Source organism: Schistocerca piceifrons, chromosome X, assembly GCF_021461385.2.
Source record: "Schistocerca piceifrons isolate TAMUIC-IGC-003096 chromosome X, iqSchPice1.1, whole genome shotgun sequence".
NCBI lineage: Eukaryota > Metazoa > Arthropoda > Insecta > Orthoptera > Acrididae > Schistocerca > Schistocerca piceifrons.
The window spans coordinates 441,994,695-442,019,192 of NC_060149.1; positions in this window are offsets into that span (position 1 = coordinate 441,994,695).

The following is a 24,498-nucleotide window of genomic DNA, read 5'->3' on the forward strand; positions in this document are numbered from 1 at the left end:
TCGAAGAGGAAACAGAAAAAGTACGGACTATAACTAATGAATTATTGGACATAATAGAGGCAGTACAGAAATGGGCAACGTATGTGAACCAATACATTTCCTGGCAAAAGGGTACGTTTACTTCTGCGAAATATGGGCATGGCCCAGCCCTCACATCTATACACGTTTAAGTGTAAAGACGATCACAGGCGTGTGTGCGTGTGTGTGTGTGTGTGGGGGGGGGGGGGGAGGGGATGGGGGGCTGATTGCTTTGGGAACGCGGAAGACGTCATTATTCATTGTAAGACCACAGCCCATGATACTGAACGTTATAGATTTGCTGTCTCAGCAATGTCGAAGTACGAAATACTGCGATTCGAAGAGGCGTATGGAAATTCGTAGAGTCTTGCAGATACTCCCTCGCAAAAGAAACTGCAGATATTTCTCAGAGCAAGGAGTGCGAGGTGATATGCCGACGGTGGCGGTGGCAGAAAATTTAAACGTTTGACACTACAAGGACACGACACGGTCAGCGCGGAGATTATGACGATCTTGCACAAGGACTGCCACGAGACCTAACGCGAAATGTAACCTCTCTGGGACCTCTAAGATCGAAGCGAGAGACCATGGCGACACGGAGAACTGGCCATGTAGTGGAGAGCTGGAAGTTGAGAAGATGTGTGTTTATCTGATCGCTTCACAGTTCAATGCAGGAGTAGAACATGCAGTGACTCCAGTTGTTACAGGCTGCTTTATAAGTTGACAATATTATTTACGACAATTGTTTCTTTGATATTAAAATATCTTTAAGTGAATTACGTTCTAATTTTTGTTTTGGGTAGCTTTTCGGGCTCTTTCATTCCCAAAATTTCCAGAAATGTACGTAACAGTCTCCACTTTCCCAGAAGTTTCTTTGCAGTACAGGAAATGCCTAACTATTGTAAATTTAGTACAACCTTTCATAATATAGAAATGAAGTCCCATGCTTCTTGACAAAGCGTAGGGGAAAGATGCGGAAGACCTGCACCACCGTACTAGGCAACGTCCTAATGGAGGCGGTTTGGCGTTGCCTTCCTCCGACCGTAATAGGAATGAATGATGATGATGAAGACGACACAACAACACCCTGTCATCTCGGGACAGGTGAAAATCCCTAACTCCGCCGGGAATCGAACACGAAACGCCGTGCTCGGGATGCGAGAACGCTACCGCGGGAGCACGAGCTGCGAACTTTCATATTACAATCTATATAAAAGGAAGCAGAAAGATTTACTGCAATGGTTAAGGCACTGGATCACCTGTTAGCGGCTTATTACGCGGTTGCGTCGCTCGATGCAGAGAGTCCATGTGGAGCCTGGCCGTCTGGCCTCGCCCATTCTTCCTGTGAATGGAGAGATGGCTGCTCCGTCAGCAGGGTCGGAGCAGGAACACGGGAGGAAGGGTTTATTAGTTATCGGGAGCGCATTATGGAGCCCCTTAAGGAAATAACGTTCAGGGCCGGAACGAATTCCAATGTACACTCGGTATGTCTGCCTGTGGGCCTCATCCGAGATAAGGAAGGGGCCCTGCCTGCTCCTGCCGAGGGTGCAGGGTACAGAAGTCTGCCAGGCGTTGCTCATGGCGGCACCAATGACGCCTGTCGCTTGGGTTCTGAGAATGACCTGTTTCTACAGGCGGCTGGTGGAAGTGGTGAAAAGTGCTGACCTCGCTAGCTCATAATTTACAGCGTCGATTCTGTGACGGTCATGGATGCAGATTTCTGGACCTGTGCTTTTTTTTATTTTTTTTAGCCTAGGTGGCTGTTTGTTGTACTCTGATGAGCACTCGCCAGCTGCGTTTCAGCTGGCGAAATCAGATAGCGTTCAGAGCAAGGACATTATCAAAATTTTATCAGTAAATTGTCGAAGTATCCGTAACAAAGTTCCCGAAATTGCTGCCTTCCAGATGATTTCTTGTGTTCAAATTTTTCTCGGGATCAAGATCTAGCTGAAATCAGAAGTAGAAAGCTCTGAGATATTTAACAAGTTAAGGAATGCGTATAGAAAAGACAGATTAGAGACCATGGGAAGGGGAGTGTTCATTGCAGTTGATAAAAATATTGTCTCATTAGCGAGAATATGGGTGTGGCAGTGAAGGTACTGTGCGCGTGTAACAGGTGAAGGTGAAATCAGGTTACAACATTACGACAATCGTGACTTCAACCGCCTTGTGGGCACTGAAAGAAATCAGTGATAAAGGTTGAAAATTTGTGTCAGACTTGCCGCAACCGCCTCGGCCGTCTGTACACGATTCATGGCTGACGCAAATTCTCAACCACCGCGCTGTTCATAGCATTCGCTAAGTCCCGCAAGCGTTCGGAAGATTTGGTGCATCTTCAAGGAAAGTACCTATAGCTGTCCTCGCTCATATATACGTATACTGAAATGTGCTTTAATTGTTGGATGTTTTTATCGGCCACCCAATTCCACTGTGACATTTTTAGAGTCATTCAATGGAAGCCTACGCCCAGTAGCGCCTAAATACTCAGTTCATGCAATATTAGTTGGAGGTGACTTTCACCTACCGAGTATAGACCGAAAAGTCTACGGATTCACTGCAGCTGGTAAGGACAGACAGTTGTGTGAAATACTTCTCAACAAGTTTTCTGAAAACTGCCTTGAATAACTAGTTAGACAACACACACGCAATGGAAACATTTTAGGCTTTGTAGCTAGAAACGGGCCGGACCATGTCGAGAGTTTCACTACAGAAACAGCGATTAGTGATCATGATGTCATTATAACGACTAGCCGGCCACTGTGGCTGAGCGGTTCTAGGCGTTTCAGTCTGGAACCGCGCTGCTGCTACGGTCGCTGGTTCTAATCCTGCCTCCGGCATGGATGTGTGTGATGTCCTCAGGTTAGTTAGGTTTAAGTAGTTCTAAGTCTAGGGGAATGATGACCTCAGATGTTAAGTCCCATAGTGCTTAGAGCCATTTGGACCGTAACAACGATGGTTAATAATATAATAAATCCGTCAAGAAGGCCAGCAGAGTGTTTATTCTAGAAAAAACAGATAATCTGTTGTTAGCATTCCACATAGACAACGGATGGACATTGTTTAGCTCCAGTATGACGGACGTAGAAGGATTATGTTCAAAGTTTAAACTGATTGTAAATAGTGCTCTGGAGACGTATGTGCAAAGTAAGTGCATTAAGGATGGAATGGAACCTCCATGGTTTAATAATAGAATTCGAATAATGTTGTTGCCGACCTTGGTGGCCGAGCGGTTCTAGGCGCTTCAGTCCGGAACCACGCGGCTGCTACAGTCGCAGAGTCGAATCCTGCCTCGGGCATGGATGTATGTGATGTCCTTAGGTTAGTTAGGTTTAAGTAGTTCTAAGTTCTAGGGAACTGATGACCTCAGAATTTAAGTCCCATAGTGCTCAGAGCCATTTGAACCATTTTGATAATGTTGAGGAAACAGAAATTGTTGGGTTCTCAGTTCAAAAAGACCGCGCAAATGTTGATAGGCAAAAGTTAGTAGAAATACGTGCGTCCGTAAGATGAGCAACGCTCGAAGCGTATAACAACTTCCATCGTCATACCCTAACGAAAGATATTGCCGAGAACCCGAGAACATTCCGGTCCAATGTAAAATAGCTAAGCGGGTCGAAAGCTATCAAATTACTCGACGACGGTCACGGGTGGCAATAGAAGACAGCAAAAGGAAAGGTTAATTTTTAAATTTCAAGTTTAAGAAATGATTGACGCAAGAGGGACATATAAACATTCCGTCGTTTGACTCTCGTACGGGCTCCTGCATGGAGCGCATAGAAATTGTCATCCGTAGCGTTGAGAAGCAACTGAAAGCAACTGAAGGAGTTGAAATCAAGTAAGTCGCCAGGTCCGGATGAAACCCCAATTCTGTTTTACATTGGCCCATTACTTACCATGCATTTATTGCGAATCCCTCGCCCAGCGAATAGCCTCAAGCGAATGGAAAAAAGCGCAAGTGACTCATGTATATAAAAAAGATAAAAGAGCTGACTCGTATAATTACAGACCAATATCCTTAACATCGGTTTGCTGCAGAATTCTTGAACACTTTCTGAATAAGAGTAAAATAAACTTCCTTGAGACAGAAAAGTTTCTGTCCGCAATTCAGCTCGAATTTAGAGAGCCGTCACTCGTGCGAAACTCAGCTTGCCTCTCTCTCACATGCTCTGCTACAAACCACGAGTGAAGAACGACAGGCAGATTCATGTTCCTAGATTTCTGGAAAGCATTTGACGTGGTGCTCTACTGCAGACTGTTCTCGAATATCCGAGCATGCGGTTTAGGTTCCCAGATATGTGACTGGATCGAAGACTTTTTTAGTAACAGAACCCAGTACGTGGGCCTCGATGGCGAATGCTCATCAGACAAAGGTCAAGTGTATCGTCAGGGGTGCTCCAGAGAACTGTATAGGATCGGTATTATTCTCTATATACATAAATGACATGGTGGACAGGGTGAACAGCATTTTACGATTGATTGCTCATGGTGCTGTTGTGTGCGGGAAGGTGTCGTCGTTGAGTGATTGTAGGAATATGCAAGATGATTTAGACAAAATTTCTAGTTCGTGTGATAAATAACAGCTTGCTCTAAGCGTAGAAAAATGTAAGTTAATGCAGATGAGTAAGAAAAACAGTACTGTTCGAATACTGTATCAAGAGGGTGGAACCTGACGTAGTCAATTCGACTGAATATCTAGGCGTAGGCATGCAAAGCGATATGAAATGGTATCAGCACATCAGATATACAGTAGGGAAGGTGAATGCTAGTGGTCTGTTTATTGGAAGCATTTTAGGAAAGTGTGGTTCATCTGTAAAAGAAACCGCATATAAGTCACTAGTGCGACCTTTTGTTGAGTACTGTTCGAGTATTTGGGATTTCCACCACGTCGGATTAAAGGAAGACATCGAAGCAATTAAGAGGCAAGCCGCTAGATTTGTTGCCGGTAGGCTCGAATAACACGCATGTATTACACAGGTGCTTCAGGAACTCAAATGGGAATTCCTGGAAGGAAGAAGACGCTCTTTCCGCTAAGCACTATTGCGCAAATTTGAAGAGTCTCTACATGAGCCTCTTCATCATTTTGTTTAACAATTTAACTTAATGTACCCACCTCTGGCACCTCAGCTCTGGATGCAAACTGTAAATAAATAAATAAAGACTGAGGTGCTGAGCGTGTCTACAGTGGCTAAAAGGTGTATTGGGGTAGGGTGGGGCCAGTTGAGCAATTTTTCACCAGATTGGTTCTAGCTACTCAACGATAAGTCTTAATGGCTTCTTGTGCATAATGATGGATAAGTAATTTATCCCTCTGCGAAAGTGTCCATAGTAATTTGTTTCTAACAACCACATTTAAGAGCTAGAACTGTTTAAATGCAAACAGTCAAGTACGCTCAACGTACCCCATAGGTGAGGTAAGTTGAGCAGGGGTAAGGGGAAACTTGAGCACTTAGAAATCTAGCCAAACCATGGGTTCAATGTTAGCTAGACATGAAATAAAATTTCTGTTTGACAATTAACGTTTTATTTACAATCTTTTAATGACGTAAGGGTAAAACTAAAAATAATTTTCTTTTAAAAATAAACAAAAATAGAATCAAAAAAATATTAACCTATCTTAAGATTAACTCTTGGATTAGACTCAGTCTTTCTATTCAAAATCAGACTTGAATATTTACGTAATTATCAATACAGCTTACATTAAAAAGAAAATATTAATAAGATCTCGGAAACTTAATCGTCGTTGCCATTGGTGCAATTTTCACAAATGAAAGTAAGGCCAGCGTCTGGCGTACATTTTAAATGTGCCCATTCCCTGCAAGGTCGACACTGGATCCATGTTTCCCTGGTAAAGTTACAGAATAGCCTTCGCAACAACTCAGACAGAAATAGTCGTCATCATTGCTTTCCTCACTTGAGTGAAGTATTTTTTTTAGAAACACTCTTCTTTCTTTTTTGACGTATCAGTGTTCTTTCTGGTCTTTTTAATTTTTGTAGTGGTTTTATTTTGTCCCTCTTGCATTGCGATCTTTTCTTGAGTATCTTTTAGAACAGTACCTTTCTTCTTTCTTCTATTAGTTTTGGTTGCTTTTCTAGGAGCTGCTTTGGATATGGTCGAACAAGTTCTGGAGAAAATGTATGCGTTAGATCGAACAGCTCGTTTTCTTTATTGCTTGTACGACGTTCGGGTTCATTTTGGCAGGAGGACGTAGGAGTGGAATTAATTTCAGCGACGGAAATTAGGCCTATAGCTCGCTCTGGACAATATTTTTCCAGCTCGACAGTTTCTGGATCTGGAAGGTCGGTTACAAATGATGGTGAAAACTCATCCTCACTAAAAATGTTCACATTATACGCGAAGATGCCAGTCTTTCGGAAACCGTTGACAATATTTATACTTGTCTGAGTCACTGGCAACGAATCAGCGACAATTTTTGGTGTATCGTAAATAGTTAGGATCTTGCCCGGGTTATTTCGTAGCCTTGTATCTTGAGCAGCATCGAAATACTTTTTGAATGGTCCAAACACTGAGACATCCAATGGCTGCAGCTTGTGGCTACAATGCGGCGGAAAGGACAACGTTGCAACTCCTTTCTCTTTGGCCAAATTTAGTGCCATCACGTTCAAATGAGAGGAGTGATTATCTAATAGTAACAAAATACGGTGCTCAATCGACGGTTCCATATGTTTTATAAAATGTTGCATAAACTGATGGAATTCTTCGCCTGTAACCCATCCAGTGACATTGCCTGCTCCTATACAATCAGAGGGACCGCCATTAAGAAAGTCTCTCTAAAAAAATTTTCTGGCAAACACAAACATAGGAGGTACTGTATTTCTATAAGCAGGTACAGCAGTTACTACTGTAACGTTAGTCCCTCGCTTCTCAGAAGTAATGGCGCCGACGTTACGTTTACCCGTGACAGCTACAATTTTATTTGGTTTCTGCACAGTGGACTCTCCTGTTTCATCTAGATTCCATGCCTGGCGCACTGAATCCATGTTTATTCATTACTTCAGCTAATTTGTCAAAAAAAATTTGACATTCTCTGCACGAAATAATGTTGCCCTACCGAGGCTAATGGGTTCTGGTTTTCGAATGGATAGCTCCGGATTTCGTTTTAAAAATATTGTAAGCCATTCTTTTCCAGCCATCTCATTTGCAGTCTAGGGGGATCGAATTTTAGTGTCAAATTTAGCAGCACACTCGTAAGCAAGGCGACGAACATCTTTTGGGAAATATCCATAGAAGATTGATGCCATTTGTAACAAGTAATTTTTTTAAAGAGTCCTCTTGGGTGGGAGAAAGTACCTGCCTCGGTGTTGCATAACTCATGGATGAATTACCACCTTCAATTCCGGCATTCATACTTTTTCCCTCGCCATTGGCGGCCTTTGCAGCGTCATTTAAGTCTTCAGTAGTGTAAGAACCCGTTGTAGGCTTTCTTTTATAGGTCCGCATCCTAAAACAAAATTAACATAAGCAATAGAAGTTCACGAAAGCGCAGTCGAGACACGACTGAAGAGCGTGCTCTGGCTCCGTGGCCTGTAGAAGGTGGCCGATGGCGCTCATTGACTGGCGCGGCGGTCGTGTCTCCCTGCGCAGCGCTGTAGCGGCGACGGCAGTGATCGCCGGTTTGACTAGTGCCTTCTAGCGGTCGTCATCGAAGTCCATGCCTTGCGGTGGGCATTCCAAATCGTCGGACCGGGATACCAGATTACTTTCGTTATAAGTCGTGGGGTTAGCTAAGCAACTATTGCTCAACTAATCCCAACCCAAAGGTTTAAAACAGAAGTGAAGTTATGAAACAACGCTTCCAATTATATCCAGAACTTTTATACATATCAAAAAGATATTGGCTGGTACAGAAAAAAATATATCCGGTTTACGATTATTTTACTGTTTGATCACAAAATAAACAATGCACGCGTGTACTTCACTCGATCGACAAGTCGCAACTGGCGGTCACGCGATGGGTTCCCTTCCCACGACCGCTTCTTTCCGCAATTTGATGCATTAGGGTGCGGTGAAAAGTTTCCGAGCTATATTGATTGCCCAAATTACCCCTATGTTCAACTAGCTCCTCCTTACCCTACCTTTATATCCCCTCATATTTTACTAAGATTTTTGGTAATTATCGGAGTTCCACACCCATATTCAATAGATCTATGTGCAGTATGTCAGTCTATACATCCTTTTCTCCTCTCACTTGATGAATGAAAAGTATGAATGAGAGTGTGCAAGGTAAATTTCAGTATCTAGGCCTGTGGGAATAAAAGTAGTCTGCTAATGTGGCAGAATAGCCAAACGTAAAAGCACGCACCATATCGCAATGAGGCTTCTGTTCGCCTTGTGCGAAGCTCTTGTACAGGTCGGTACCACACTGCGAGGAACTCTTTAGGCACTTTCGGAAGAACGAAACGCGTGGGTTCCAAAAGGATTCGCTCGGCAGTATTCCAGGAGACGCGAAATGGGTGACACCGACTAAGTGTTAGTGTGCCCAGTCATAGTTGATTCATTATCTTATATTTGTAGATTTCAACTCTAGTCAAAATCAAAGTCTTACTCTCATCGCTAATCGCTCGTTGAGCGGTACATGGAATTTTTCTTGCTAATTTCGGAGCATTATGAGCAGTTGCATGCAAGCCATTGTTCTGCTCTAACTCTGTTCAGACATGTTGACTCGTGATGTATCTTCTCAGTTGTCTGATTTAGTTCGCTGTTGATCTCACGAGTATAGTATAACTGAACAAAATTCTGAAACTTGGCTAATTTAGATTTCAATTGGTAATCTAGTTACCACGTGTCTTTGTAGTCTCAGCACGTGCTAAGTACGGATCTGAGAGCCTTAAGTTAGCAGATCGTATCTCACAGTAATATATCCTGTCCAATTTGGTTAGCTATTTTGAATTTTAGCACTCATTTTATCCAGAATTTCTGTTTGTGACTACCACGTGTTCGCGGATTGTGAGAGTCCTTACATGTCACAGTCACTGATTCTCGGGGCAAAACTTCCAAATTAGTGTCAGAACCTCTTTCAAGGTCCAACTATTAACAGTTTATTCTTATCGCTGAATCCTTGCTCACTTGCTTCGTGCACTCAAGACAAGGGAACGACCGTTTTCCAACCACGTGCACACTGGTGAAGTTTTTCTTCATTCTTGTATTTGTCCTGAATTGCTATTATATGTGTGTAAATGCGTGAATGTCGCGATTGAAAGATTCCTGTGACCTTTCCATCATTAATAATTAATGATAAATCGTGCTGGGGTATCCAACACGCAGTTGTAAATGTAACTTTGTAATTGAGCCGCAAGTGTTATGAAGAACAGCAACCATCACTCATTTATTAGTTGTTTAGCTTATTATTTTGTTCACCTGTTCTTGAAAAAAACGTGATATTTTTACTAGAGCACATGCTTACGTATTCCCTCATCAATCACCGACAGATACCCTGCAAATTTAGAGAACCGGTATCCGAGGCCAGCTGCAGAACGATTGTACTGCCGCCAATCTAAATTTCGCGTAAGGACCATGAAGATAAGATGCAAGAAATCAGGGCTGGTACGGAGGCTTTTAGACAGTCGTTTTCTCCTCGCTCTTATGTGCTAATGGGAAGGAAGAGGAAATGAGTGGTATTGGTACAAGGTACCCTCCACCATGCACCGTATGGTGGTTTGTGGAGTATGTACGTAGATGTAGGTATTTAGGAAGAGTGGAGTTCAAATAGCTGTACTGCTATCCAGATGATCTTTTTCTATTATTTGTGGCCGAGCGGTTCAGGTGCTTTAGTCTGGAAACACGCGACCGCTACGGTCGCAGGTTCGAATCCTGCCTTGGGCATGGATGTGTGTGATGTCCTTAGGTTAGTTAGGTTTAAGTAGTTCTAAGTCTAGGGGACTGATGAGCTCAGATGTTAATTCCCATAGTGCTCAGAGCCATTTGAACCATTTTTTTCTATGATTCCCCTATATCACTTCGGACGAAAGCCATTAGATTTTTTTTTTTAACAAGCAAGACCATTTTCATGTTTGTCCTGGTCCAGTCCGACTATGTCTTCATTTCTATTTTCTTATTTTCTGTATTATTCAATGCACTATCAGGTTTACGCATTTACACATGCGCAACACGTGCATTTTTCCTGTATTATTCAATACATTGTCAGGTCTACACATATACACGTTACACCATGGGTTTTAGGAAGTGTCAATAGAAAAAACACATTCACTTCTAAGCATTATCGTACACTTCACATTACAGCTGTATTACAGCACCATTTCAAAAATGTGTTGCTGTTTCTGTACAGGTTGTTGAATTACACATTCAGAAGAAAAATGGGATCTTGGAAGACTCACTGTTTCACACGATTTGTTTAAACCACCGGTAAACACTATACGACCTGCCGGAAAGCGCCGACGGTAATATTATACAGCAGCTGGTGAACTACCTTCACAGAAGCCGTAAACATAAATCATACGTGCATATTCTTCATTGGTGTAGATGTGTGCCATTTTAGCCACCGCGTATACAGAATTAACCTTTGCTTCTCTCTGATACACTCTGAGTCCCTCGCAGTACTTCGCTGACAACACACCATATACAACCACGCGTTCAGCGAGATACGTTAATGGTGTAAAGATATTCCGAGCAGAGGCTGAAAGATATGAGGTAGGTTGCGTTAGAATAAAACTTGAAAGAGGCTGGGTGGGTAAGACACGTACGTGCGCGCCAATACCCCAAAAACAAATGTAGGTTAAATGTGTTCTACCTCGGAAAGCATTAGGAGTAGAGCATATGTCCTTAGGAAGATTTTTCTTCGCATAAGTGTTGCTGTTACATCCCTGAATATTGTCCACCACTCCTCCTGGGATCCCCTGTATATTATGGACTATTCATTAAATGTTTGTCTTGCCTCTGATGTAATTTACTTTTTATACTGACGATAAATATTTAAAATGTGTAAATTCTTGGTTTTAAACGGGAAAGAGAATCAGAGAACCTCTTAAACAGTTCTGTCACAGTGGAGGAAGGCAGCTGAGAGTTAACCACTGTGAGGGAGCCAATATTTGTGTGCTGACATTGATAATTACTCTCCATTTCTACAAACGTTTGGGAGAGATATCTAGTTTTAAAACATTAATAAATGTATCAATATAAACATGTTGTAGAAATCGCTATAACACGTGACTGGAAACCTTTACCTCAATACGTACACAATTTATAAAAGAGTGTGATATGTTTGGGCTCTTAGATCATTTTGATAAAAATACAGTTTTTCAGTTTTATTACTAGGAAAAATGTGAGATTAATTTACGAGAGCTTTTGGGAGTATTGTCGTTCAGATTATCGTCATGAATAATGATTTTTCTTTTTTACTGAGGCTCACGCTGAAAATTTCGCGTTATAAGCCAGGACAGATACCCTGCAGGGCTGCTGTTAATTTTCAGCAAATGCTCCGTTTTAATAACCTTGCAGCTGATGGACATTAAATCCCAACAATAAAGCCAGGGATGTCACCTCTTTGTGACGTGATGAAATGATTTCTTGGATTTAAAAGCAGAAGGTTCATCCTGTAAATTCATTGCTACCTCCTGTATCAGCCGTCGTATATTACGACGTGTCAAAAATTGAGCATTCAGTTTGAAACATTAATCCTCTCTCCCACGTAGTATCGACTTAAGCTACGTTCACTGGCCGTATGAAATATTAGTGTGTATTACCAACCAAGGGGACTCATTTTCTACTGTCAAATAAAACATCGTGATGATTGACAATGAGAAACGTTGATAATGTTGAAGATTCATATAACCCACAATTTAATTTAGAGTAGCAAGGTCTTCAAACTTCTTCTTTGTCAGAGTTCATATACGAGTTTCCCTGAGACGTAGAATTTGCTTAGATGAAATTTTGAGACGGATGAAATATAACTTTCAAATGGCTCTGAGCACTATGGGATTTAACATCTGTGGTCATCAGTCCCCTAGAACTTAGAACTACTTAAACCGAACTAACCTAAGGACATCACACACATCCATGCCCGAGGCAGGATTAGAACCTGCGACCGTAGCGGTCACGTGGTTCCAAACTGAAGCGCCTAGAACCGCACGGCCACATCGACCGGCAAAAATATAACTTTCCAGTGACATAATAATTGATCTCAGAAACAGTAATTTTCCCTAAGGGAAATTAAATTCCTCTTGGAAAAATTGCTTGCACTTGTTGGCTTGTGTGATTTGGTTGGTTTGTAGATTAAAGGGACTAAACTGTAAGGTTATCAGTCGCTTCTCTGGTCTTGTACCGTAAAGGACCATTTAATGAGTATCTTCTCCCTGTTTCTTTTACCGCTTTGACATTCCTGTAATTATCCTTCTTTGGAGAACGGTGAACTATCTTCTTTTTACTTAGTTGTTTATTTAACAAGACTTTAGCTTCTTAAACACTGTTTCTGTTTATAAGTTCTTTAAGGGCCCTGACATTTTACATTAATCCTTTCACTTCCATACTCAAAGTTCTTCGGAGCTTATTAACATTTAAGAACATAGTGGCGTTTCTCTATAATTCTGTGTATCATTAATAATCTGAAAATGAAATATTTTTAATAGTATATTCATCAGTGCCTACACTACGTGAAATTTACATAGTGCATCCGAGCAAGAAAAGTGACACAAGTCAAAAAGCGGCAATTTTTAGTTTTTATCACTGAAAATAGGCGTGAAGTGTCCCAACGTGCACAGAAAACGTCACAGCTCGTCTAGCAATTTGTCCACTTAAGGGCAGTTGTGTCAGTTCTGTTGTAGGCAAGAGCAGTGTGACTTCAGCGTCGCTACTGCAGGTGTGCATGGGGCATTTGATAAGAGCAGCACATTCTACGTTGTGAAACTTTTCAGGTATAATGTGCGTTGAATGTAATTTTGAGAATAGTTGATTATTCCAATGTCTGTGTTCATACAGTATCAGTGTCTTACACTGCGATGTCCTCCATACGTGCATGCCGACTTGACGATTACAGTTGTAAATATCACGAAATTACGTGCATTGCAGCGTACAAAAGAAAGGACATTTCTGCTATAAAGGAATTCCATATTTCTCGGCGAAAAGTATTCCTACTTTACATAAGTCCATTTATGACACTATTTTTTCGCAAATTGTGTTCATTAAATTGTACTTAATTGATGTTCATTTTTAAAATGTTTAATTTTCATAAATGACAATACTGCATTTTGTGTTTTTCGAATACGACAATTTCTACTTATTTTCATTTTTTATTTTTACTTAAGTACCTATTTTGCTTGATGGAGTTTCAAATGTTATATTATATTACACTAAGTAAATTATGTGTATTATTTGAGATGAAAAAGCGGCCAAAGTATTGCTTGAAGTATCGTACCAAAAACAGAAAGGTTTTTCAGAAAATCAAGAAAAGTGATAACTTAAAGAATTAATTAATAATTACTAGATAACAGCTTACATTCTACGACAACACAGGTAAATATACATATCACTGTTGTGAAGACTATAATGGAATTTAGTGTCAAAATTACTTACTTGGAATTTAAAGGACGCTTGTAATACTGCAGTGTAAATTTTATAGAATTCTTTAAGTCGTTTTATCTCAAATAGTGTATTTTTGTCTGTCACTGTTCTTGCCGGTGAGCAATATGAAGGTCATATACTCTACAATATACTAAAGTGTGCCGGCCGGAGTGGCCGTGCGGTTTTGGGCGCTGCAGTCTGGAACCGAGCGACCGCTACGGTCTCAGGTTCGAATCCTGCCTCGGGCATGGATGTGTGTAATGTCCTTAGGTTAGTTAGGTTTAATTAGTTCTAAGTTCTAGGCGACTGATGACCTCAGAAGTTAAGTCGCATGGTGCTCAGAGCCAGCCATACTAAAGTGTAGCAGTTCAAAAATGGCTCTGAGCACTATGGGACTTCCATGCCCGAGGCAGGATTCGAACCTGCGACCGTAGCAGTCCCGCGGTTCCGGACTGAAGCGCCTAGAACCGCACGGCCACCACGGCCGGCAAAGTGTAGCAGTGTTGGCTCGAAATGTTGATATAATTTATTTTTTTTTGCCGATTTCATCCAGTCGTATTCGTAGACCTTCCGAGATGTTTCGGTTATAATCATAATATGTGGCAGAAGAGAGAGAGAGAGAGAGAGAGAGAGAGAGAGAGAGAGAGAGAGAGAGAGAGAGAGAAGAAACTTTTAGCTGCCAAATGGAACAAAAATGAGCAATACAATGACTTCTCATGTAACAGGTACAGGTAACACAATCAGGTTCACAATACTTTTGTCAGGCAATCTTTTGTGTTTGCAGAAGTTCTTTCATCTGAAGACCGATACTTTCCAGAGCTCTTTTTGTGTTGTACACTGTCGATTCTAAAAGTACCGAGACGGATTTTATTCCTGGTGTATAAGCTGCCTCATCGTAACAACTTCAGTGGCAGCTTGAACTAACAACTCTAAACAACAGAAGTGCATTCGACCAGCCAATTGTGAAAAGGCAATATTATTGTGCATGCAAAATGAATTGGCCGGTAGATGCGCAGTCTCCTGGCGAATCATGGGAGAGCGGCAGTGGTGTGGGGTCGCTCAGAATGCTGTAGGAGAAATGACGAGCGCTGGAGGGGAAGTGCCGTCCTAAACTGAAGCCTACGTTCACATTATTTATAAATAGTAAGTGAGGCCCCTCCACGGCCACACTTGTAAGGTGACCACTGAAAAAGATCTACCGTCACCTCTGCTTTCGTTAGTATCTAAAAGGAATTCCGCCGAAAATGCAGCGATTTATTTTCGCCTGGCTTGTTAACCATTTGTAACATTCAGAGAAGCGCCATGAGTGGCGAATTTTGAATAAAATCTACACATTTCTCTGCTTGCCAAGAGAAGATTTGCTTCTTTTGCCAAAATACGGAGGAGCTTACACTGTCTCACCTCTTGACATTGTAATCCCTGACACAGTACTCGTTAAAGCCTGTGCTATGATAAGTGAGCGGGATGCACCTTATGAGAAAGGATTTTCGCATAGATATCGACCGCGTGTACCTGAATGGTGGCAAATCAGACTTACATCCACTCTGTAATAACAATGATACTTCAGGTAAGTTCTAAATGCAATCACACGTCACAATGGATCAAAAGCAAACCAAATGATGCCACCAATGTGACAATAATACGGTCGCCAGCCTAATTAGGCATTAACTGAGTTTCTTCCCTGTACAAGTTGGTATATATTTATGAAAAACAACAAGTTGTAACACTGCATAATATAGCAGAATTTTTTGAACCAGAAAATCTATTGAACTGATAGTTTCACGTTCTGTAATGATATGGAAAATCATGAATACATAACACTACACTATAATGTTTACTACAAAACTTTATACTGTCTATTAATCTGATAAAAATCGGGCATAGGCTACCCTAGAAATTGTACTTTCATGCCGCACAAAATATGTAAATTTTGATAAAGGTAAAACACTGATAAATTTTGACTTTTATATTGACTTTAACTTTTGCTGGTCAAACCAACTTAGAACCGTTCAGAATTCAAATGAATGAAGGGGGGACCCTGAAACTGTTATGATCGCTGTATGTAAAAAATAAAAAAAAACTGATTACTGATTTTATTATTCATTCAAGATTTCCAGTATATAAGTTACTACCCTTTTCATCTTATTTACTGCTCATTTAAATGCCTTAAAATCTGTCTCGATATAATAAACTTCATTACTATATCAATACTAAAGTTATCTTTCGACTTCGTTAGACCTTCGCTATTCATTTACTGGTTCATTAACAAAACATTTCTTTAAACACCATTCTAATATAGCTAGTTCTGCAAATAATTATTATTAACACAATATTTAATTTTCATTTCGGGACACTCGGATTGCACAACGTTTGGAAGTGACCCTGTCTAGGTTAGTTGTGAGGATAATTAAATGATGGAAAGTTCTAGTAAAATATAGGTTATTATTACACCAAACAAACACAGTTCACTCTCTGATCCATACGAATACAGTATTAAAAGTTGCAACCTGCTGGTGTCGATGCGGCGGTTGGCGGGCGGCAAGATGGCGAGGCACAGAGCACACATGCAACCACAGCTATGGCTCTTGACGTATCGGCACTTTAATTCTTCTTACCGTAGCAATACTTTTCCATTTAGTGCCTATGGAATTTTGCCATGCTGTGTGGGCGTTGGAACGGCATAACCGAGGCTCAGTGAAGCTATGTCTTCCAGGAGAGCCTCCTCACTCCAGAAGGTGTTGCTCAAACCATTGCCAAACTCCAACTACTAACGTGCCCGTTATGCCGTGCAGTGGCCGCGCGCATTTTCCCGCGCTCGCCTGGCATCCACCTTTCACTGCTCCCTGACAGACCGTGTATTCACCCGAGGTTTTGCATTCTACATATTCTAACACATTGCCTACGTATGGATCAGACGCACAGTTACAATTTTAAACATCTTACAACAGTTTCAACATTTGTTACATTTCAATTCTATCACAATATTACTTGACATTTGACATAAACATTAATATTCACATTGAAAGTTATTTACAGTTTTCTTAACATAATGGCATGAACCAAAAAGAAATGAAATCAGAACATCAATTAGACAAGTTTATCGTAAAATCAGATGAAAAGAATTACTTATATGTACAATATTACACAGTCGTTGTTGTTAAAACATGTTTTGCAGACACAACTGCTAGATGATTCTGAAACAGTGGTTTATTAAGTTTATTATGTGAGGAACTGAGCAAAAATAAAATCAGTAGCTTAAAAACAAGCAGATCCTCGGTACATAAAAACGTGTAATGTCTTCACATATGTTGTTCAAACACCCATAGCGTTTCTCGTTTCACCACCTATCTACGGCCGTTAAAAATTACAGTCTTTCACTGAGAAAGTCTGTTCTTACTGGAATAACACGGTAGATAATGAAATTTTACATAATAACGATATGGTGAAATACTCTCCTCTTTGTGCGCTATCATCTGCCAAAATCTAACTTCGATATTTGAAAGCGTATGAAATATGAGGACTCTTGAGGATATTTCAGTATGGCTTTATCAATGGTGCGGGGCGATCGCAAACGAGTGTGCTACATCAGATCAGTTTTCTCATGATTGGTGACACATAGGCATCTCCACCCAACTCTAAAGAAAAATTCAATATTTTAGCTAAATTTCGTGCGCAACAACATATTATGTAATATGCACCAAATGCAAAATCATAACGACCTCTATTTTTCATTGCACACTTTTCAGAATTTCGTGTAGTGTCTTACATTCAAGAAAATATCGCAAAAAATTAAAGCGTTAACGAAATAATGGTAACGTCATCATGAACCTGGCATATAAAGCTATAAGTAAAGTAAAAATGATTTTTTTTTTTTGCAAAATAGTTTCTGTAAAATCCTTTGAGAAATATTGCAGGTTGGGCGTCTTGATTATGTCGTCACTGATCGGCCGGAAGTTGGAAAACACTTATTGGTCTTCCCTTACGAACAAACGAATGAATCCGCCCAGCGGTTTTGGAAGAAAACTGGTCACTGCACATCGCCCACTGTCTCCTGCGCTAGCTGTAGTAGTGGACGTACGACCGTAGTGCTCATCACTGATGAGGAGACTTGCTGTTATTCGTGCAAACCTACTACAAAAAAAGTGCACAAATTCACACTATGGACATAGCCAACATCCGAGCATATGTGACACGTAGATGAACAACAGCCCCAAGAAGGAGTTCTTTTTAACAGTATCGCCTGGTCGTCTGAACGTTATGTGCATTTTACTCAAACCGAGTATGATGGCGCAACTCACATTCGGGATGACGACGGTTCAAATCGTTGTCCGGCCATCACGATTTAGATTTTCCGCAATTTCCACAAAACACTTAAGGTAAATGCGAGATAGCCCTTCTCTCTCGAATATGTACCGAGGCTCTAATGACCTCGCTCTCCAGTGGACATCAAATCCTAACCTTCGTTTCAGCCTTTCTAGAATACTATACTTTCGACAAGAAGCTCTGAGTTACCGCCTCAAGTGAGGGATATAGCCTCGGACATTTCAACTTCGACTATACACACATCAAAAAAAGGTTTTCATCACCCCAGTTCACAGAACTCTTGAAGATAGACGTTGACTGTGGATATTGTATCAAAGAAACACTCCCTTTGACTGTTCAGAGACGTCACTGAACCCGCCCAAAGATGTAAACAACTATGCACGAGAAGCGCCTATTTGACAGAGGGGCTCCGACAGCCGATGAGTTCCAATCATTCCACCAGGAAGGAGGTACACGGCTCGTGTTGTTGGTAGTACAACCATGCCTAGACGATCAATACCGCGGTTCGATCGCGTTTACATTGTTACTTTGTGCCAGGAAGGGCTCTCAACAAGGGAAATGTCCAGGAGTCTCGGAGTGAACCAAATCGATGTTGTTGGGACATGGAGGAGATACAGAGAGACAGGAACTGTCGATGACATGCCTCGCTCAGGCCGCCCATGGGCTACTACTGCAGTGGATTACCGCTACCTACGGATTATGGCTCACAGGAACCCTGAGGGTAACGCCACCATGTTGAATAATGCTTTTTGTGCATCCACACGACTCAAACTGTGCGCAGTATGCTGCATAATGCGCAACTTCACTCCCGACACCGAAGGCGACGTCGATCTTTGCAACCAAGACGAGCCTGGTTTCAAATCGTATCGAGCTGATGGACGGGTACGGGTATGAAGACAACCTCATGAATCCATGGCCCCTGCATGTCAGCAAGGGACTGTTCAAGCTGGTGGAGGCTCTGCAATGCTGTGTGGCGTGAGCAGTTGGAGTGATATGGGATCCCTGATACGTCTAGATATGACTCTGGCACATGATACATACGTAAGCATCCTGTCTACTCATCTGCTTACATTCATGTCTATTGTGCATTCCGACGGACTTGGGCAATTGAAGGGGGATAATGCGACACCCCATACGTCCAGAATTGCTACATAGTGGCTCCAGGAACACTGTTGCAAGTTTAAACACTTCCGATGGCCACCAAACTCCCCAGACATGAACGTTATTGAGCATATCTGGGATACCTTGCAACGTGCTGTTCAGAAGGGACAATGTGACAGAACTGCGACCTTTCCGCAAGTTACTGCAGATTTCAGTGCTGGATCATCAACAAGTGTCAGGGTGAGAGCCATTAAACGAAACATCATCGATATGGGCTTTCGGAGCCGAAGGCTCACTCGTGTACCCCTCGTGTACCCCTCGTACTCTTACGGATTTATAGACAGCCCGCAGGATTTATGGTGTCATGTCTCTCCAGCACTACTTATGACATTAGTCGAGTCGATACCACGTCGTGTTGCGGCACTTCTACTTGCTCGCGGGGACCCTACACGATATTTGGAAGGTGTACCAGTTTCCTTGTCTCTTCAGTGTTTATTAAGAGCTCTTGAATCTGGGTGAAATGCTGTTCAGCTTTAAACAAACGAGGTTCGATGCGATATTTTCTTAGGCAAAACTGGATGGTGTTAATTATGCTCAGAAAGACTAGTCACTTTCGATGCTCCCACTTATCGACAGTCTTATTTCAATAGGTTAAAGTGTGTAGCCGAGTGACGAGATGCAGCGATCAAGATACTGGACTCGTATAGCGCGTGGTTTCTGTAACTAAATAGCTTCAGACAAGTACCTGGATGATTCCTTTGAACAGTAAATAACAGATTTATTACTCAATTTCCCCCCCCCCCCCCCCCAGTATGAGCTAGTGAGGTTAGCTGGAGCTGGACTTGTAAAGGAATGCGTAGTTTCATCTGTTTGCTTCTCATGTTAGACCGGTCCATGTTATGAAAAGTACCCTTTTTGTACGTGTCTTATGTTTCCCGTCAAGTTTTTCGACGAGCGGTAACTGTAGGAATGATGACCCCACTGAGGAGGGTGGATGTGAAATTGTTAGAGCACTCATTTACCTTTAAACGAGACTATTACTGACAGAGTTGAAGCAATTCGACTATACCAATTAGTTTTTGATACTTCGTTTCGTGAACTGGCTCACCGCATAGTCTTTTACTACGATGGAAAATTTCTACAAGTGATACAGCAACCAACCTTTCACATTGGAAAGCAAGACAATCGTTGAAGTGTTGAGAACTGCAATGTCGCCCATAAGGCGGCTGATAAAATTCTGGGAGCCCTGTCGTAATGAAGGCTAATCAGTGAACAGTATTCCTTAAAATTGTGGATTAATTGACAGAACCACAATAATATATACCCAGAAATTACGGGTTTCGAAGCCATTAGCCTTCTTCCGACAACACGCAAGAAGCAGATCACTCATGAAAGTCTGCGGAAACTACGTTGTCAATCAGTTGTGTGTATTCCCTAGTATTTTTTATGAGTGATCTGATTTATTTCCTTTTTCATCTGAAGGTAGTTGATGACGACTGAAACCGATAATTTCTGTTGACATTTTGTTTACTCGTATTACTGTCAGTGAATATACAGTTTTGAAAATGACGAAGTTTCGGCATTCGCCACTGAAATCGACATTCTCTGGAGATCTTTATATCACCACAAGGACAGTCGGAACTTCCCCAGTACTTATGGCAGGTGCTATCGCAGCATTCGACAAGTCTCTTGCTATGGAAGACTGCCGCTGGGGAGTATACTATGGCTGGCAGAAGTAGTAGTTACACCTGGGCTACCGTGTTCTACTACATTAAAAGAGCTCACTGTTAAGAAATACTGCTTCCAAGAGAGATTAGGGAACTTCCGCGTTCACTGGAGAGCAGACTCAGTACAAAAAGTGACGTCCGCTAGGCTACCTCTAACCTTGATACTGCCTAGTATAGTTATAGACTCCTGAGGGAAAACTAACAAACTGCTGGGACGAGAGGGACTCGACAAAGTTCAGGCGAAGAAGAGAAAGATATGAAGTATTTGTGAGTACGTCAACAAGTGGTGTCAAACCAGAATAGCTCTCACCAGTGGGGCAAAATAATGAACACTTGTTCCTGAAAGAGTGCAGAAGAGGCTAGAGGAAAACTGAAGAAAGAAAAAAGCGGTTCACCGATACAAGTAGAGATATTTCGTCTACTGATTTGTCTAGTTGTAGGCTTCAGTCATTTGTCGACTGCACTGATGAAACTCTTCACGTACCGATGATATTCCCGACGAAGTCACCAGAGAAATGCTACACCGTGAACCTGATGTCTGAGAGCACCTACAACTGTTTCGCATATGACGCTGTCGGATGTCATGCAGCTACATATCTGTGGAAGAAGGCATTGTGGTCAGCGCCAATCAGACTATTGGTTACTACAAGCAGTTCAGTCACTCTACTTGGTTCACCGACGCGAACAACAGTTTTGTTTAGCGGCATCCGATAGTGAGGCTAACACTCGCTGCCTCGTGTAGCTGCTAACAACGCGCCGCACAGTGGGCCAACCAGCTTCAAAACTTGGACAAAATAAAGTAAGGTTCAAATGGCTCTGAGCACTATGGGACTCAACTGCTGAGGTCATTAGTCCCCTAGAACTTAGAACTAGTTAAACCTAACTAACCTAAGGACATCACAAACATCCATGCCCGAGGCAGGATTCGAACCTGCGACCGTAGCGGTCTTGCGGTTCCAGACTGCAGCGCCTTTAACCGCACGGCCACTTCGGCCGGCAAAATAAAGTAAGTTCCGATCGGTCGCGAAATGGACACCACAGTGAAAACCCGATGAAGCTTTGAACATATGTCTTGGGTAGTGTCTCTAGTATGACTGTCGATCGCAACAAGACACTGTTTTCAGTTGTGAGCGCACTGTGAGCGAGTAAAGGTGCCTAGAACAACGATGTCTCTCGTCAAGTAGGAGGTTCTGCTGAGAGGCTCCGCCTTAATGAATGCAACCCACCTAACACAACTGCCATGCACTTCCTTCTTGATGGTAACTCTCAGTCGCATTCTGCAGGGACAGTGAAGACGATCCTGCAGCCTTTTCGATGGGAAGTGTTCGATCACCCACAACACAGCCCTAATAGGGTCATCCTGAGTATCATCTCTGTTTACATGAAACGCTGGATACGAAGACAACACTTGGGTGCAGGCTACGCGCTACAGACCGGCGTAGAGCATTACCGGAAATCACAGGCGGCTGCCTTCTATGACTATGGTGTTGAAAATTTGGTATAACGCTCCGAAAAATGTCTAAGTCGGAACGGTGACTAGAAAGTGTAGCTAACTCTTGCACATAAAATGTTTCTGATTTTCACTGTGGTTTCCATTTGACGACCGATCGGAACTTACTTTCTGAACAACCCTCGTGTGTGACAGAGATCCTGCTCTGTTGTCAGGATAAAATAAGATGGACAGCAATCCAGAAGGTATGTTTATGACGTTTTAACCGGTGTAATGACGTAGACTGAGGTGAGCCACAGTATAGCGATACGCACACATACAGATAGCTGTAGTATGGCGTACACAAGGTGTAAAAGGGCAGTGCATTGGTGGAGCTGTCATTTTTACTCAGGTGATTCATGTGAAAAGGTGTCCGAATTCATTACGGCCCCACGACGGGAATTAACAACAGACTTTGAAAGCGGAATGCTTGAAGGAGCTAGACAGATGGGACATTCCATTTAGGGAATCCTTCGGGGATTCAGTATTCAGAGATCCACAGTGTCAAGAGTGTGATGAGAATATAACATTTCAGGCATAGCCTCTCACCGCGGAAAACATAATGTCAAAAATGTGCCGAGAATACCAAATTTCAGGCATTACCTCTCACGACGGAGAACGTAGTGGCCGAAGGCCTTCACTTAACGACAGAGAGTAGGGCGTTTCCGTAGAGTTGTTAGTGCACATTGTGAGAAATAATCTCAGAACTCAGTTGGGAGGGGGGGGGGGGTGAACGACGAAAGGCTTTGCTAACAGCATGTCATCGCCTGCAGCGCCTCTCCCGGGCTCGTGACCATTTCAGTTGGGCTCTAGACTACTTCAAAATCGTAGCCTGATCAGATGAGTCCCAATTTCAGTTGTTAAGAGGTGATGGTAGGGTTCGAAACTGACGCAGACCTCGCGAAGCCGTGGACCCACGTTCTCAGCAAGGTTATCCCAGAATGGTGTGGGCTGCATTTACATGGAATGGACTGGGTTCTCTGGTCCAATTGAACCGATCATTGACTGTAAATGGTTACGTCATTTGCAGCCATTCATGGACTTCATGTTCCAAAACAACTATGTCGTGTCACCAGGTCACAATTGCTCGCGACTGCTCTGAAGAACATTCTGGACAATTCGAGCCAATGATTTGGCCACCCAGATCGCCCGACATGTATTCCATCGAACATTTACGCGACGTAATCGACAGGTCAGTTCGTGCACAACATCCGGTACCGGCAACACTTTCGCAATTATGGACGCCTATAGAGGCAGCATGACTCAATATTTCTGCAGGGGACTTCCAACGACTTGTTGAATGCGTGCCACGTTGGGGTGTAGCACTACACCGGGAAAAAGGAGTTCGACACGATATTAAGAGGTATCGCATGAGTTTCGTTAGCTCACTGAATATCGACTTCAGACTAAGCTACTATCGATATTATCGGAAATATTTGGCTACAACATTTCCAATACGTGACTCCGCTTTTGTAACCGGCTCTCCTTCTACCTTAAAAAGTACAGTTAATAAGTTCAAATATATTTGCGTGCGCATATTTGCTCGTTTTTAGTGGACGGTCATTTTCCTACAGTTCGGTAGTGCAACACAACATACCATTTGTGTGCAATAGTGTACAGTATTGTCTAAATTATTGTGTAATTATGCAGAATAATTAATAAGTTAATTAACAAACAATTAAACAATTGATTGGTTACTAAACTGAAAATTAATGTATAAACTGACAAAGATACCTGTCATCTTTTACTACTGCGAGTTACTGGTAAGATCGGCTACGAAAAATATCTCTGTACTGATTCCGTAACTCTCAAGAATGACTCTGCTAGTAGGGACTACGTTTTCGTGCCTGCAACAAGTACCAATCACAAATTTTTGATTAGTAGGCCAAATTTATTTAAATATTAATTAATTAAACTGGTAAAAAGGCGCCACCTCTCAGATGATTTGATGACTTAATAAAATACCAATCCATATATTGGATACACAATAATAAGGATAAATTTCACTAAAACATTGCTAAGAGGAGGTGCAAACTGACTGATTTTAAGGGTCCTGACTAGGGAGCGGAATGGCGCTATGAGATGTAATAACAAAGAATTTTGCAACAATTCACATTTATTTTCTCATTAACAGTAACACACACACACACACACACACACACACACGCACACACACACACACACACACACACACACACACACACAGAAGCTAAAATAAAGTTACTTGGGATGCTAGCGCGTGCATCGACACATGGCACATTATACAGCACAGCATCTGGACCAGTGCATGTGGGGCAAGACTACCAAAT